This window comes from Lissotriton vulgaris, chromosome 1_1, assembly GCF_964263255.1.
Source record: "Lissotriton vulgaris chromosome 1_1, aLisVul1.2, whole genome shotgun sequence".
Taxonomy (NCBI): Eukaryota; Metazoa; Chordata; class Amphibia; order Caudata; family Salamandridae; genus Lissotriton; species Lissotriton vulgaris.
In genome coordinates this window covers 363,923,642-363,940,577 of record NC_141685.1, presented here as the reverse complement: position 1 = coordinate 363,940,577, position 16,936 = coordinate 363,923,642, and positions in this window count along the sequence as shown.

The window sequence follows — 16,936 nt, the reverse complement described above, 5'->3', positions numbered from 1 at the left end:
TCTCTCCACATTTCAGCTGGACGGGACATGTGTTAGACCTGGCACCTTGACGTGAGTCTCCCTTCCACTTTTTGCTGATGTGCCTCATGTGTTTTGCTGGTGTTAGCTGCTCAGAGCACTGTGCCACTACCAACCAGTGCCACAGTGCAAGTGCTCCCTATGAAAAGTGTATATGTGATTGGTTTCCATGATTGGCTTATTTGGTTTACTGTCAGACCCCAGTAAAGTGCATCAGGAGTGCCAGGGCTTGTAAATACAAATGCTGCTGGTGGGCCTGCAGCACCGGTTGCGCCACCCAAAGAAGCGGCCTAGTAAAATGTGTCTAAGGTCTGTCATTGCAGAACCTGCATGCAGTCTGGTACTGTCATGCTGACTGGGCAAGTGCCCCCACTTGCCAGTCCCTAAACCTTCCCTTAACTTCATATTAGTCACCCCTATGGTAGGCCCAGGGTGCATTGTAAGCATAAGGTAGGACAAGCCCTGATGTGTGTGGCATGTCCTAATAGTGAATTACAGCCATTTTCGTTTTTCCCTATTGTAAGGCTACCTGCTCTCCATAGGCCAGAATGGGCTGCTGGAATTATTACACTCTATAATCCTAACAGACTCAGAGAGCATGGTAGAAAGTCAGGTTTAGTATGCCTGAACTCAGAATAATAAAATACATCTTTTAGTAAAGTTTATTTTAATATCCTGTGTTTGCAAATACTAATTTTAAAAAGTTAGTGTTTGCTTGCCTAACCATTTCAGCCCACCTCTGCTCTGATGTGTATCTGCTGTCTGGTTTCTGTGTGTGACAGGGCTGGGGAATTCCAAGAGGCAAGCTGGGGCTGACAGGTGGTGAATAGACAGATTACACCAGGATGGGTGGGGGGAGTGCCCCTTGACGCTGAATAGGGCTGTGCTCTGCCACCTCAATGCTGGCTCCACCCCCTGGGGAGCGGCTGATGTCTCTGCCCTGCACCTTGTGAAGAGAAAGTGGAAGACTGTCAACAGAGTACTCCTGGACTGTACTTGTCACCACAATGCTGGCTCCACCTCCTGCGGAGCGTCTGATGTCCCTGCCCTGCTCACTGAAAGGAGAAGCCAGAGTCTGCAAAACAAAGTGCTCAGGAACTGGACTGGATTAGGCAAAGGCCCCCGGGCCTGCAAGAACAAAGGATTTTGTGTATAAAAGTAGGAGCCCTGCTCCTAATAAATCAGATCCTGTTTACGCCAGGAAGAACCTCTGGCCGAAGAGAAGGACCTGGGAAAGCTGCATGGAGGACTACTGTCTCTGACCTGGGAGACTGGCCTGTGGTGGGTGCCTTGCTGCAAGAAGGAAAGGAAAGAAACTGAGAAGGACTTTTGATTCAACTTGTGCATTTGTGAACAATCTCCAAGGGCTTGTGTGTGAGCTTGCCCCCTGAACTGAGCCCCAGGACCATTGGGCTCTTCTGCTGCCTTCACTAAAGCCACTGGAGCCTGCTTCGCCGCCCTGCCGCTGGACCCGCATTTCCCGGGCCGTCTCGAATCACTGATCGCTGCTGAGTCCGTGCCGTACTGCCCGAACCGTGCGTCTCCGCTCCGTCTACGAGCCGAAGTAGGCACCATTCCCCATTCAGACCACACCGCACATCGTTGCCCCTTCTCCCCCTTTGAGCCGCCCTGAACCGCTGCGTCCCAGCCGCCGCCGGGAGATCTGTGCGTCTTGCAGGACTGAGTACGACTCGTACACTCAAAGCGTACCAGCCGCCCTGCGCCGCCCAACTCCCCCGAAGCACCCGCTCTGAAGTACGGCTCGAACTGCAACGCGTACTCTGACAGTACGCCTCAAGCCTCACTACTGTGAAGTTAAGTCCCGACCATTGCGCAGACTGCAGGCTCCCCGCCTAGGATCAACGGCTCCACTCCTCAAGGGCCTCCCGCTCGTACGTCTCGGACCTAGATGCCAGCAAGAGCCAGACACGCACCGCAACGAGAGGGGCCGCCAGATCGCTCCTAGGACGCAGTCCCTGCACCCGCATTGAGCGTAGCGATGCTACGAAGCAAAGGTACTGTGCGCATCGCACCAAAGGGTGTACGTCTCCGACCAGAGAGTCCACATCGTTGTTAGACTCGTTTTTGCTCATTATGGTCTTGTATTAAGCCTGCTTAAGAATATATATATATATATAGTACCTATTATCATATAAAAACTAGACTGGTGTTCCTTTGATTGTGTTGTCATTTGATTACTGTATGTGCTTACACATGCTTAACCTAAGACGCTCTGAGATAAGCCTTGTCTGCTTGCGCCACACTACCTAAAGGGTGAGCAGGGGTTATTTTAGAGGGTGATATCCTTATCCTGACAAGAGGAGAGGGTCCCTGCTTGTCACAAGTCTTTACCTGTGCCAACCAGAGATCCCCAAATCTAACACCGACCCACACAAGTGATGTACCATTTTTTCTCGGACGACTTTGGGAAACGCGGGGTGGGTGGAAATTTGTGGATCCACGCAGATTCCAGGAATTTCCACCACAGAAATGTGGGGGAAATTTGATTTTTTTTTATAATTCTTTAGGTTTGCAAGGGATACTGGGTAACATAACCTGGTGGGAGACAGTCAAGTCACCCCATCATGGATTGCCCTGAGTGTTTAGCTTTAAAAAATGTATAGGTTTGCTAGGTTTCCCCAGGTGCCGGCAGAGCTATGGTTAAAAAACTACAGCTAGGCACTTTGCTGAAAAAGGGTAATTTTTTACTGCGAAATTGAGGTGTGTCCACCTTGCGTTTTGCACTGTTTCATGTCGCGATCACTAGGCCAACCCACACAAGTGAGGTGCCATTTTTCTTGGAAGACTATGAGGAACGCAGGGTGGGTGTTGTGGATCCACGCAGATTGCAGAACTTTCCACCACAGAAATGTGGGGGAAATGTGTTTTTTTGGCAATTTTTTAGGTTTGCAAGGGATTCTGGGTAGCAGAACAAGTCACCCCACCCTGGATTCCCCTGGGTGTCTAGTTTTCAAAAATGTATAGGTTTGCTAGGTTTCCCTAGGTGCCAGCAGAGCTATGGTTCGAAAACTACAGGTAGGCACTTTGCAAAAAAAGGGTCATTTAATTTGAAGGGGCAGCTCGTTCCAGAGACGAGCCGCCGCCACACTAAAATCCCAGCCCCCCATCCTCGTTCGTTTAAATCTGGGTGTTACCACTAAATTTAAAGAGGCGGAACGAAGCATCCTCTTGGGCTTATACTAGTTAAACCTATTTGATAGTGGTATTGGGCCTAACTCGTGTAGTCCATTGAACACTATGCACAAAGATTTATAATGGACTCTTTCCCGAATGGCAGCCAATGTAGCTCTTTCAGTGCCACGGAAGTAGAGGATTGACGCTCCCTATTCAAGGCCATTTTGGCTGCTGTAGACTGGACTCTTTGTAGGCTTTGAATAATGTATTGCGGAGCTCCCAAATACAGGGCATTGCAATCGTCCAGTCTACTAAGTATCAAGCTTCTAACCACCAATGGACGAGTCGCATTTGGAGGGAATGGTAGCACCTGCCGTAGCATTCGAAGAAGAATCATACAGACGCTGATTATCTTATTGGCTTGAGCCTCCATCTGGAGATTGTCTTCTATCATAACCCCCAAATTACGTACCACCCTGACCGGGGTCAGGGGTTCTTCCTCCGGGGTAAGTCTAAACTCCAGTGGTAGTTGACGAGGTAAGGTATTGCTAGGGCAGAACATTACTTCCGTTTTACCTCCATTAAATTGGAGCTGATTTTTCCTTAGCCAGTTAGAAGTGTGGCGCATACAATCCTAAAGAACATTCATCGACACCGCTTGCTTCCCCTCCAAGGAAAATACCAATTGGGTATCGTCTGCATAATTAAGCAACTCAATCCCAAAAGACTTAATCGGGGGAATAGAGGGCGCAAGTATATATTGAAAAGAATGGGGTTGATAGACGAGCCCTGCGGCACTCCATGAGAGACTGGGGAGTTTTTTTATATGAATGGTGTTAAGGATACTGACTGTTGTCTTCCAGACAGGTATGATTGCAACCATTGAAAAGCCCTCCCATTCAACCCAATCTCTGTTAGCCTGTCCAGCAAGATATGGTGGTTAACTGTATCGAAGGCGGCAGACATATCCAATAATATCAGAACAGTGGACTCTCCATTGTTAGCACGGCTTTGAAGGCTGTCCATGACAGTTATTATTGCTGTCTCTGTGCCATGTCTAGCACGGAAGCCAAATTGGTCCTCGTCCAGCAGAGAATTATCTTCCAGAAAATCTGAGAGAGCCCTGCTTACCAATTTTTCCAAGACCTTTACTGGGTACGGTAAAAGAGATATAGGCCTAAAGTTAGCCGGAACGGTAAGTCCAGCGAAGGCTTTTTAAGTAAGGGGGTGACCATTGCCTCCTTCCATGCGACCGGCACTGACCCTGCCTCCAATGATTGATTACAAATCTGATGTAGCCAAGGTAGAGTCGCTTGCCCCACTTCCTTCCATGATCTTGGGGGGAAGGGGTCTAGGGAGGAACCAGAAGAGTTCTTGTGTACCAGACTAAGGAAGACTTCCTCTGTCAGTTCCTTAAATGTACTAAGAGAAGGTTGGACCCCCGGCTCTTTCTCCGGCACAGGGAGATCAGCCTCCATACTAATATATGTTGAATTTTGGAGGTTGCCTATGATTGTAGTAATCTTCTCTTCGAAATATACAGCTATCTCGTCACAAAGCTTCTGCGAGGCCGTCACATTATTACTCATACAGTTTGGATTAGAGAGTTTCTTAACAATGTCAAAAAGAGCCTTAGTACTATTTGGAGCTTGTAAGATAGAAGCAGCATAAAACTCAGCTTTGGCCTTAGCAATGCCTCTTTTATATTCCGCCTGTAATGATTTTAGAATGATTTTATCTGTATCGGAATAAAGCTTACTCCAGATCCTTTCGGCCCTCCTACATTTTAAATGAGCCAGTCTCAAATCCTAACTATACCACGGAGCAGAGGGTCTCTTCTTACTTTTACCTTGTTTCTCTGGAAGATCTAACGTCTCCCTTATTGATTCCTGATATCGTTGGTAATCACCCTCTACCGAAGTAGAGGGATCAAAAAGATTTGCTTTGGAGAAACTCTGGGTTATCTTATCTTGTTTTAATTTAGTTCAGTCTCTGTCCTTACGGCATGTTGACAACTGCCTCAAGAGCATACTGGATCTAGATACCGTAGTGTGAAAAACTATGAGTGAGTGATCTGTCCAATATTGTGGCAACACCTCTATCACTCTTGTTTCATCGTGGTTAGCAAATATGAGGTCAAGAGTATGACCCCCCTGATGGGTAAGAGATTGCACCAATTGCTTCAGATTGAGACTATCGCACAGCCAGGTAAGGTCTCTCAGATGATTACCCAAACAACCATTATCCCAGAGGTTGAAATCTCCCAGGATCAATATTCTGGAATGGGATAAAGTCAGGTTAGCAATGGTATCCAATAACTCCTGATACTGAGTATCTGAGCCTGGGGGCCTATAACACAGTAGACCTGAAAAAAGAGTACCTTTTGGCTCATGCGCTGAGAATCCCATTAGTCCCCCTCCTCTTCTATTACTCCTGGGCTTCTGTATTATTTGTATCCTTCTGGACAGGCCAAGCCTATATTTACGATAGAGTGTGTATTTGACCAAGTCTCTGTTAAAAAGAGGAAATAAGCACACCATACGCAACAGATATCCTTTGTCCCTTATATCAGTGTTACTAGATCAGGTGAGGGATGCTAGGATTTACACCAGGCTAGATCTAATGTGATGCCATTCGGCCTTTGTAACGCCCCGGCGGCTTTCCAGTATTTCCTGAACGATGTCTTGAAGGAATATGTGGACCGGTGGGTGGTGGTGTACATCGATGATATCCTTTTCTATTCTGAGGAAATCGAGGTAAATACAAGACACGTTAAAAATGTGTTACAGAAACTGCGAGATCACAGTCTATTTTGCAAATTAAGCAAATGCTGGGTTTGGAGTGACGGAGGTAGAATTTTTGGGAGTCATGCTTTGCCCAGAAGGTTTGCATATGTCTGAGCGAAAGGTACAGGTGGTACAGTCATGGCCCACTCCCAAAAGTGTGAGAGAAGTTCAGTGTTTTCTGGGTTTTGCGAATTATTATCGCAGATTCATCCTCCGTTTCTCCCAGGTAGCTGTTCCTCTGTCATGTCTGCTCAGAAAAGGAGTAACTTTCCAATGGTCCAGTGAAGATGAGGCGGCCTTTGAATATCTCAAGCAGCACTTCACGTCTGCTCCAGTGCTTGCTCATCCCAAACCAGAGTTCCCTTTTGTGGTTGAGGCTGATGCTTCGGATGAAGCCATTGGAGCTATCTTGTCACAGAGAGACCAGACCACTGGTCAACTCCATCCTGTGGCCTATCTGTCAAAGAAACTGAGTGTAGCAGAAAGAAACTACACCATCTCTGAAAATGAGCTACTAGTGATCAAGAAGGCCTTTCAGGAATGGAGACAGTACTTGTGGGGGCGGTTTTCCCGGTTACAGTGCATTCAGACCATAGGAATCTTCAACATATGAAGACAGCTCGACATCTCACTCAGGGGCAAATGAGGTGGATGCCATTCTTTGCCGAATATGATTTCATAATCACTTTCAGGCCTGGGGTTGAAAACCGAAAGGCAGACTCACTTTCCAGACAGATGGGCATGGATGAATCTAGTGACAAGGCAGCTCTAGAGGCTATTGTAGAACCCGCAAAAGTGATTTGTGTGGTGGATGCGGAAAATTTCTTAGACAAGGTCAGACAATCAAAAAGCAAAGCAGAATGGGTGTCTTGGGCCACAAAGGAATGTGTTCGCACTGTGAAACAGGGGCTTCCATCTGTCAACAATAAATTGTTTTTGCCCACATCTGGTTTGCAGAAGAGAGCATACTCCTGGTGTCATGATTCTCTGGTAGCAGGTCATCCAGGAATACATAAAACCCTCCAGCTAATACAACTGTATTTCTGGTGGAAAACAATGAAAAATGACGTCTCCTCTTGGGTTGCTCAGTGTGAGGTCTGTGCCAGAGCCATGTACGAAACAGGTATGAAAAAAGGAAAGCTTATGACTATGCCTACTCCAACAAGATCTTGGCAGAACATCAGCCTGGACTTCGTGACAGGGTTACCGCTAGATCAAGGAAAAAACAGCAATATTGGTAGTCATAGACAGTCTCACCAAGTTGGGACATTTTATCCCCTGTACGAATCTTCCCACTGTGGGGCAGACAGCTCAGTTGTCGCCTACATGGAGTGCCTGAAGTAATAGTATTGGACAGAGGACCTCAGTTCATAGCCAGGTTTTGGAAAAACTGGTGTCAGGCTCTTCATATCATATCACTTCTGCGCTTTCCACAAGTTTCCACCCACAAACAGACGGGCAGACGGAAAGACTAAAGCAAACCCTGAAAAAATGTCTCTGTTGTTACGCTGGGGAGGCCCAAGAGTCGTGGGTATCCATGCTCTGGATGGCAGAAGTGTCTTACAACAACGCTTCACATAGTTCTTTGGGGGTGTCACCTTTTTGTGCTACTTACGGCTTTGATGCAAGAATCAGTATCCGGGAACTAGTGGTGAATCAGCCAACTGTCACAGGACAGATGAGACACCGCACTTAGTACATAGAAAGGTCAGAAACCATCTGATTAAGGCCAAGCGGGACTACAAGAGGTGGGAAGACCAACACAGGAAGGATGGGCCGGAATACCAGGTGGGGGACAGGGTGTGGCTCTCCACCAGGAAGATCCGCTTTAAGCTACGGAGTATTTTCCACCCTAGGCCCATACGTCATCCAGAAAAGGATTAACCCTGTGGCATACAAACTGAAGCTGCCCGGTTCGCTTCGAATCTACCTGTTGTTTCATTGCAACCTGTTGAAACCTGCTTTGTCGGCCAGGCGGCGTGCCCCTCTGCCAGTGTTGCGAGATGGTGGTCTTGAATACGAAGTGAGAAGCATCGAAGGATTCCAAACGTAGGAGGGGTGTCCTGTGGTATCTGGTCTCCTGGAAGGGGTATTCATCTGAGGACGACTCTTGGGAGCAGTGTCAGGACATGCATGCCCCTACTGCCGTGTGCTCCTTTCATCGTAGATTCCCAGCGAAGCCTGGCCCTAGGAGGCTCTAGGAGGAAGGACCTACTGCTAGGGTTTACTTAGCGGTGCCTGCCTCAAAAGCGAAAAAACTACAACTCCCATGATCCTATGGGAGAGGAAGTACTTTAGGTGAAGCAGCTCATTGGTGGATGCGCATAATTTTGTACATTTCCTAGTCCCTGACTCTTGCGGTTGGATTGCTGCCTGCTGGGAGGACTTTGTGCCTTTCCTCATGTGTTGTTTCCTGTTCGAGGATTCGGAATCAGCGGTTCCGTGCTCGGCGTTGAGTCAGACGGTAGGATTCATTTCCAAGAAGCAAAGCGCGGTGGTGGGAAACCACGCGCTGCCGTTTTTCCTTTGTCTTTCTCTGTTCAGCTATATTTAGAACAAAAGCAGAGCACTGTGGTGAAAATAACCACGCGCTGCTGTTTTCAATCGTCGTGATTTCCTATGCGACGTCCATATGTGAAACGGACCGCTGCGGTGATCGCAACCACGCGTTGCCATCTTCATTATTTCAGGGTACGAACTTGTGGTGATTTAAGCGGAGCGCGGTGGTAGGTTGCCACGCGTTACCGTTTACGTTTGGTTTTAAGATTAGGAATAAGAAGCTGAGTGCGGTGGTGACTGCCACGCGTTACAGTAGTCTCTTATGGTACTTGATAAACAAAGGAAAGGGAAATAACATATTGGTGACAAGAACCAAGTGTTTGTCTAACTCTTTATTTTGCATTTCCTTCTATTTTTTTTAGCTCACTTGTTATGAACAAGAACCTGTGGTGTGCCAAGTTGCATTGTTCAATCCAGTGGTATGATTCTGCAATCCTGCTATTAATTCCTTTGGCCAAAGAAAAAAGGGAAAGGTCTATCCATTGGATACTAAGAAAAATAGGAACCTATTATTTGAAAGCCTGTCTAGAGCCATATGGTTACTTATAGGAGAAGGGAACGGTCTAGGGAAAATACCATATTGACTGCGGTGTTCATTTCTAAACATGTATATAGGAGTTTTAGTGAGATCAAATGAGAGTAGCAATATATCATATGCACTGGTTATATTCTTGTCTTTTGTTGTTTTAGGTCTCCTTCCCTGCTGTCCCTTCCCTTTCCTTTCCCTCGCCTGATGGTTCGAATACTCTGTGCATTATAATCAGGGTGTTGGTAACTTCAGGAGGTGGACCCTTACTTGCTGCAACCGGATTCTGTTGAGCACATCCTGACATCATCAGCAAGGCCCTGCCCCCGCCTTCGTCTCCAGGAGCAGGGCACAGTCTTCACTGCAAATGGAGCCGCCGTATGTGTCCAGGCAATTTCGGCAGCAAAGTCCACCCCCGCAGCACTGCAGCCACCGGCCTCACCCTCGAGGAGCTCAGTCGAATTGTAGGCCTACCTCAGTCTTCCCAAGGCCATGAGGCCGCGTCAGCTCCTTCCCCGGGGACTTCAGCAGGCAGCAGCAGACAGGCACCTGCGTGTCTGCGGCTCTGGCCCGGCGTCCCTCTGGGAGTCTTCTTAAGGCGGCAGGCACCTCCAACCGCCATCCGCCCCACAACGCAAATCTCGGCGGCAAGGCAGACCCGGAAGAGTCGTCCGGAGGTAGGCTGTCAGACCGGCGTGGCCCACACAACCATCTTGAGTGAAGGGCGGCTGCCGCCATTGCAGGAAAGGCAAGCAGTTTGCCCAGTCCCCTATAAGGCGGATCCTCTCTCAGTGCAGGTACCCGGGACAGGGGCGGGGGGTTCCGACCCCCTCAGGTACAGAAATGGCACAGTCCCACCAGGATATCTGTAGGGTTCGGCCTTATGGGGCAGGAGCTGTGCTGATCAGCGTCTAGCCCGCCATGCGTCCAAGCCACGCCCCCTGCCATCTTGTCATTTATAAATGCTTGCTCTATGTAACCGTGCTCACCTGAACGAACTAAGAAGGGTGGAAGGCCGATTAGGCCTTGCCAAGATTTTTTATCTTGCCAAGATGTAGGTCTGAGCAGATGGCAGCTGCAAGTGTGTAAATGACTGATCCATCTGTCGGGAGTATTCTCTTCACTAGCACTTGCTTATAGTTGTCCAGGCAGATTTCGGTAAAAGTGGCTCATGTCCCAGTTTTTTGAGAGGGTGAACTTAAAACAGTGAGAGCCATTTTATTAGGTGTTCCAAAGCAGGGCTAGTAAGCTGGTTTTAAAAATGACATTTTATTCATTTTCCTAGTGCCTGTTCTGTGTTTCTATGAGGATGAGGACTGTCATTATTTGCCACTTTAGTAAATTTGTAGTCTTTCTCCTATTTTTGCAAAATGTCCTGTTTTTGGGTCACAAGATCTAGTCACCCTACTTGCAGATGATGGGAAATCCTTCAAAGAGTGTCATTTTCTCTCTGGATTTCCCTTCTCTTTTTGAAACTCAGGAGCAGTAACATTGTTGTGGTGTCTTCAGGGCTTTAAGTTGAAGCCTTTTCAATATTACATACAAGCCATAGTTGCTGCTTATTGATCTTATGCAACTAACAACCATTGACAACGCCAATAGTCCTGACTTGTAGGTATGATGTTACTAGTTGTATGTTATATCTGGATGCACTGACAAAAACAGCACAACACAAGTCAGGTGGTACACTATGCTAAGCACAGATTCTTAGCATATTTGTCTTAAGCCACGCCCTTACTTACACTGGCCATGCCCCTTTGTGAGACCCCCCATTTTTTTCATCCCACTTAAAGCCCTGGGTATGATGTTACATGTTGTATCATATCTAGATGCAATGATCGGAACAGAAAAATACAAATAGGGTGGCACACTATGCCAAGCCTAGAAAAGTGTAAATCACCCCACAACTGCGCTCTATTAAGAAGAGAAATTCAGCAAGTCTACAAACACGACGTGTGCTTTTCACGCTGTGTTTGTAGAGTTGCTGCATTTCTTTTCTTAACAGAGCTGGGAGAAATTCAGAAAGTCTACAAACACAACGTGTTCTTTTCATGCCCTATTTGTAGACTTGCTGAATTTCTTTTCTTAATAAGAGAGCAGCTGCAGGGTGATGGGCAGATTGGGTGCTTTTATTTAAAGTATTCATGTTAATTACAGCTCGTGACGGCGCTGCAATTAACATGAATACTTAAACAAAATCACCCGGTATGCACCGCAGCCGGGCTCTACATCAAAGAAACACCAGATTTTCGCACTGCTCGCTTTTTAAAAGCAGCGGCGCGAACGTTCTTGTTTGATGTGCTGTGTATGCGCGCTCCACAAACAGCACTGCCCGCTACATTTAACAGAGTTGCGCCCGTTCTCATGTACGCATGTTATTGAGACTAGTGCATCCAGGACCCCATGAATGCCACTGACCTGGCTCCTTAAGACGTACTTAGTAATGTTGCCACATTGGTAGGTAATGCAGGTAGTCTGCAACAGAACACGCCAAAGACAGGGTCACAGTTTCCGATGAGGGAGGTGCATCCTATTTTTCACCACGAGATACCGGAGCTACATGATCAACAGAACGCAGTTGTCAGGCAGCGAGTAGAGGCCTGTTTTCAAGAGCAATGGGTTTACACTCCAAGGAAAAAGAGTGAGATTTGATCTCTTTAGAGTTAGTTGCCCGACCCTAGAAAGAATCCAACTGCATATTACAAGGAATTGACAACAGTAATGACACTGGCAGATATTGAGATGTTTTTCGGATTCTTGGTACCGGTGGATATTTGGAGACAGGTGCATACGCAGGACTATGTTGTGGAGCTGGATGGCACTTGGGATGAGATCAGGGCATGGTTTAAGGAGAGGAAACCTGGGGAGAAGCCTAGGGCTGAGATATTAGCTTTGCCGAATCATATTATTACCTACATGCATGCCCTAATACCACCGAGGCGAGTCGATTGGATATATTAACAGCTGGTCGACAGAAGAAAGATGAAAGTGTGTCTGATATTTTTCACCAGGTTTGAAGGGGTATTTTGGGATTTCAGTGGGCAGGATTTGTCGCTGGAAGGGGGTGTCCGATTGTTCGTTAATAGATTTGTTACGAATTTGCTTCCAGTGATTGCTGCCCAGTTGCAGGCTTCAGAGAGTACGTGGACCAACTCCTCCCCTTTGGTGATATTGAGTATGGCGCAGTACTATGAGCACAGGGAGAATGAGGAGAAGGAAAAGGTGGAAAGGAAAAATAAAGAATTGAAAACAAAGGTGTTGATGCAGCAGGCAGCTAGGGGAAATAGCAGGGGAGGAGGCTCTGGTCTGATCAAGCAGCTGTCCCGTACTAATAGGAATGCGGTACAAAAGGGGGTGGTAATGGACGGAGCATCTGAACCAATCAAACACTCACACCCAGTCAAAAGATCTGGGTTTAATCCATCACCGTTCTTTAGCCCACTCTGCCACCCCAGTTCAGACATGGCTATATGCAAATCAGTCTGACCCTGTGCCTCATGCGAACAGTCCAGCCCGAACTGCCAAGCCATGCCTTCCCTGGACCGGAAACAAGCTTCCGAGGACCAGTTTCTGGCATTCCAGCCATCTTCAGCCCGGCTTGCTTGATCCAGTGGCAAAGTGAGCAAGGGACTCACGTCTGAGCATACCCTGCCACACTTATGGCGGCCAAAAGCGGTACAAAAGGGGGTGGTCATGGACGGAGCATCTGAACCAATTAAACACTCACACCCAGTCAAATGTTCTGGGTTTAATCCATCACCGTTCTTTAGCCCACTCTGCCACCCCAGTTCAGACATGGCTATATGCAAATCAGTCTGACCCTGTGCCTCATGGGAACAGTCCAGCCCGAACTGACAAGCCATGCCTTCCGTGGACTGTAAATAAGCTTCAGAGGACTGGTTTCTTGCAATCCCGCGGTCTTCAGCCCGGCTTGTTTGAATCCAGTGGCAAAGTGAGCAAGGGACTCACGTCTGAGCATACCCTGCCATACTTATGGCGGCCAAAAGCGGTACAAAAGTGGGTGGTAATGGACGGAGCAACTGAACCAATCAAACACTCACACCCAGTCGAAAAATCTGGGTTTAATCCATCACCGTTCATCACCACCCCCCCTTTTGTACTAATAGGAATAGCACACCTGTGGGGCCGAATCAACGTGCATATTGCAAAAAGGAGGGGCATTGGCAAAGTGAGTGTCTGGAATTGTTGCAGAAAGTGACAGCCCCTAGAAGCTGGGGCTCGAGGGGACGGTGTTGTGGTGGAGGAGGTGGACGTCATGGAGTTCAGACAGATGAGTCTTTGCAGAGCTGTTCTGACCAGAATTATTTTGATGATCCTCGGGAAAGCAGTACTACAATGATGATTATGATATGAATGCGGTGACAGGGATGCGCTATTGCTAGGACAGCCAAAGACAGGGTGAGGGACCAGTACAGATGCCGATAGATCAGCATGGTCCTTATGTCAGAAGCGGATTTGCATGGCTCGGAGAAAACATTTCTGGTGGATACTGGTGCAATGAATAACTCTGTTTCTTGTTCACTGGTCCCCGGGGCAGCTCTGTCTGGTCAGGCCAAAATAATGTGTCGGTAGGTTTTTCAGGCGTACCGGTCGGGAGCCCCATCTCCAAACCTCTTGCTTTGATTATTGGCCCCTTTACCGTAGATTCGCCATTTTTTCTTACAGCAAATTGTGGAGAGAACTTAATAGGATCTGTTGAAGAAATTGCATGCTCCCATTTCTTGTTCCCCGTATGGTGTCAATATGACAATAGGATCAAATGTGACTAGTACCAAACTGTTTTTTTCTAAAGATATGCCACTTCCCGCTGAATTCAAGGACATGACGCCCACGTTGTGGGCGACAGGTGACACACATGTGGGATTGTTGCAGATACCTCCGGTCTCTATTAAGGTAAAGGACAACGCTGTGTTGCCTTGTATTCCTCAGTACAAAATACCACAGGCATGAGAGCGAGCTTTGTTACAGATTATACTGGAATTAGTTAAGTCAAGAGTAGTTGAGGAGACTACAGTGAATGTGTGTAACAGCCCTATTCTTCCCATCCTTAAGAAGGAACCCTAGGACTCCCCTGATGTCCATCCTGATGTCTATCCTTTTGTGATTGATTTGCGAGAAGTTAACAAAATAGTAGATTTCCAATTCCCGGTGGTCCCGGACATCACTGCCCTCTTAACAATGATTCATTCCACTGCAAAATTATTTCCTGTGATTGATTTAAAAAATGCTTTCTTTAGCATCCCCATTCACACAGACAGCCGGCATCTTTTTTGGTTCACCTTAGCCGGTAGAAGCTTCCGATTCTGTTGCGCTCTTCAGGGGTATACTGAAAGTCATATATAGTCAAGCCTTAAAAAGTCAATTGGATTCCTTTACACTTCCCTCAGGTAATGTACTGCTACAGGACAGCAATGACCTACTGATAGCTTCTGACACCGAAGAAGGTTGTAAAGACACAACGGTTAAAATATTGCTACATTTAGCACATCACGAGCATAAGTGTCCCTTTCGAAATTCCAATATTGTCGGCAGGTGGTCACCTACTTAGGTCACCTACTGTCGAAGGAGGGAAGGTGACTAACACCTGAGCGTATTAATGCTGTTGCTAAAATACCCACCCCCAAGATGCAGCGGTATGTGAGTGCCTTTATAGGTATTACTTCATATTGTCACCCTTGGATCCCTAACTATTCCCTACTAACAAAACCCCTCCTACAATTATCCACCAAAGATGTGCATGAGCCTTTCTCTTGGACGCATGAATGCCAACAAGCTTTTGATCAACTAAAAACAGTGCTTTGCTCTGCGCCTGTGCTTGGTACACCAGACTACCAGAAGCCGTTCGTGTTGTACGTACACGGGACTGCTGGCTGCACGCTCTCTGTTTTAACACAAGCTTTTGGAGGTAAGTAAAGGCTGTGTGCCTACTTCTCTGCCCTTTTGGATAACAGCGCCAGAGCCCTCCCGAGCCGTCTAAGAGCAGTCGCGGCCGTGGCCATCTTAATCTGACAATCGTCAGGGCTCGTCCTTGATACTGACCTCAAAGTCATGTACCGCATGCTGTGGACACACTGTTGAACAGAACAAAGGCACAGCACCTCACCAGTGCACGTCTGACTGGCTACGAATTGACCTTGTTTTCACCACACATCATCATAAAAAGATGTGCCAACCAGAACCCAGACACGTTACTACCCCTCACTTCGGAGAGTGAGGATGCGGACGTGCATGATTGCATTTTCCACACTGAGGAAGAGATGAAATGATGGGAAGACCTGACTGATGTTCCCTTGTCTGAGCCTCAAGGGAAACTAAATGTTGATGGCTCTTGTTTACAACTACCAGATGGCACGAGTACTGCAGCATACGCCATCATAACTTTACACAAGTAGTCGAGACATCGTGAGTCACTTATCATTGACCCAAGCTGCAGAATTGGTTGCCCTCCTCCGTGCCTGTGAGTTGAGTGAGGGACTGGCTGGCAATATTTACTCCGACAGTCAGTATGCATAAGAAGTCGCTCATAACTTTGGGTGACTCTGGGAAGAGAGAGGCTTCCTGATGTCACATGGGTCAAAGATCCAAAACGGCCCACTGATTCACAGACTTTAGTCAGCCCTGATACTTCCCAAAAAGTTAGCAGTGGTAAAGTGTAGTCCCCACAATGATGTGGGAGGGGAAATGAATATTTGTGGCGGGTCCTGCTAGATGGGTACTTCATAATGCAATGTTTGAATATACACTGGAAAATGTGAAAGAGATTCAGAGTGAGGCAACAATTGAGGAGCTACCAATATGGCAGGAGAGAACAGGGCAGCTAGACGGTGAGGGGTGCTGGACGGACAAATCAGAGAAACATAGATGGATGTTACAAGATGCATATGTACTCCCAGTAGTCACTAAGGCGTATGGGCTAGCCCACATTAGTGCGCAGGGAATATGTAGACTATTGGACCCTTTGCTGCAGAATGATAACATTCCTAGGGTAGCTCATCTGGAAAAGTATTGTATGGTCTGTATGATACATAGCCCTGGACAAGCTACCCCTACACCTCCTGGTAACTTTGCACCACCCTCCTTCCCTTTCGAGGTTCTCCAGAAGGATTTATACTAAATGGAAAGAGTAAACAACATGAAATATGTGCTGGTGGTTGTTTGTGCATTCAGCCAATGGATTGAGGCTTATCCCACTAAAGAGAACACAGCCATAGCAGCAGCGAAGGCCATTTTAAAGGAGTTCTTCCCGCACTTCGGCTTGCCCCGCTTGATTTGGAGTGATAACGGAAGTCACTTCAACTCAAAGGTTATTCAGCTGGTGTGTGATGGTCTGCACATCCGGCAAAGGTTTCATGCAGCAAACCATCCCCAGTCAGCAGGTTTGGTTGATAAGTACAATGATACTCTCAAGCTGAAGTTGGCAAAGATCAAGGAGAGCACAGGATTGCAATCGCCAGATGCGTTACCCTTTGCCCTGCTATCCACAAGGGTGACGGCCCACTCTAGAACTGGATTGTCCCCATATGAGGTTATTTGGGCCATCCTGCAAATGTTTTGGGCTTTCCCAGACCCTGCCACTTTTCTGAAATTGAATACCTGTTACTTTTGGACTATTTGTGCGAGTTAACAAAAAATCATCAACAGATCCATGAGGCGTTGCTGCCAATACCTGAGGGGCCAGGGCACAGTCTCCACCCCAGCGATTTTGTTCTGATCCGCAATTTCCAGAGGAAGGGGTGCTTGCAGCCATGGTGGAAAGGACCTCTGCAGGTCCTTCTTGCTACCTGGACGGCAGTGGAGGCAGCCGCGGTGTGTCCATTGGGGCGTAGGGGCGTAGCCCCAACAGCCCATGGACCCGCGGCTGCAAGTATAATAACAATTGTCAATTTGTCAC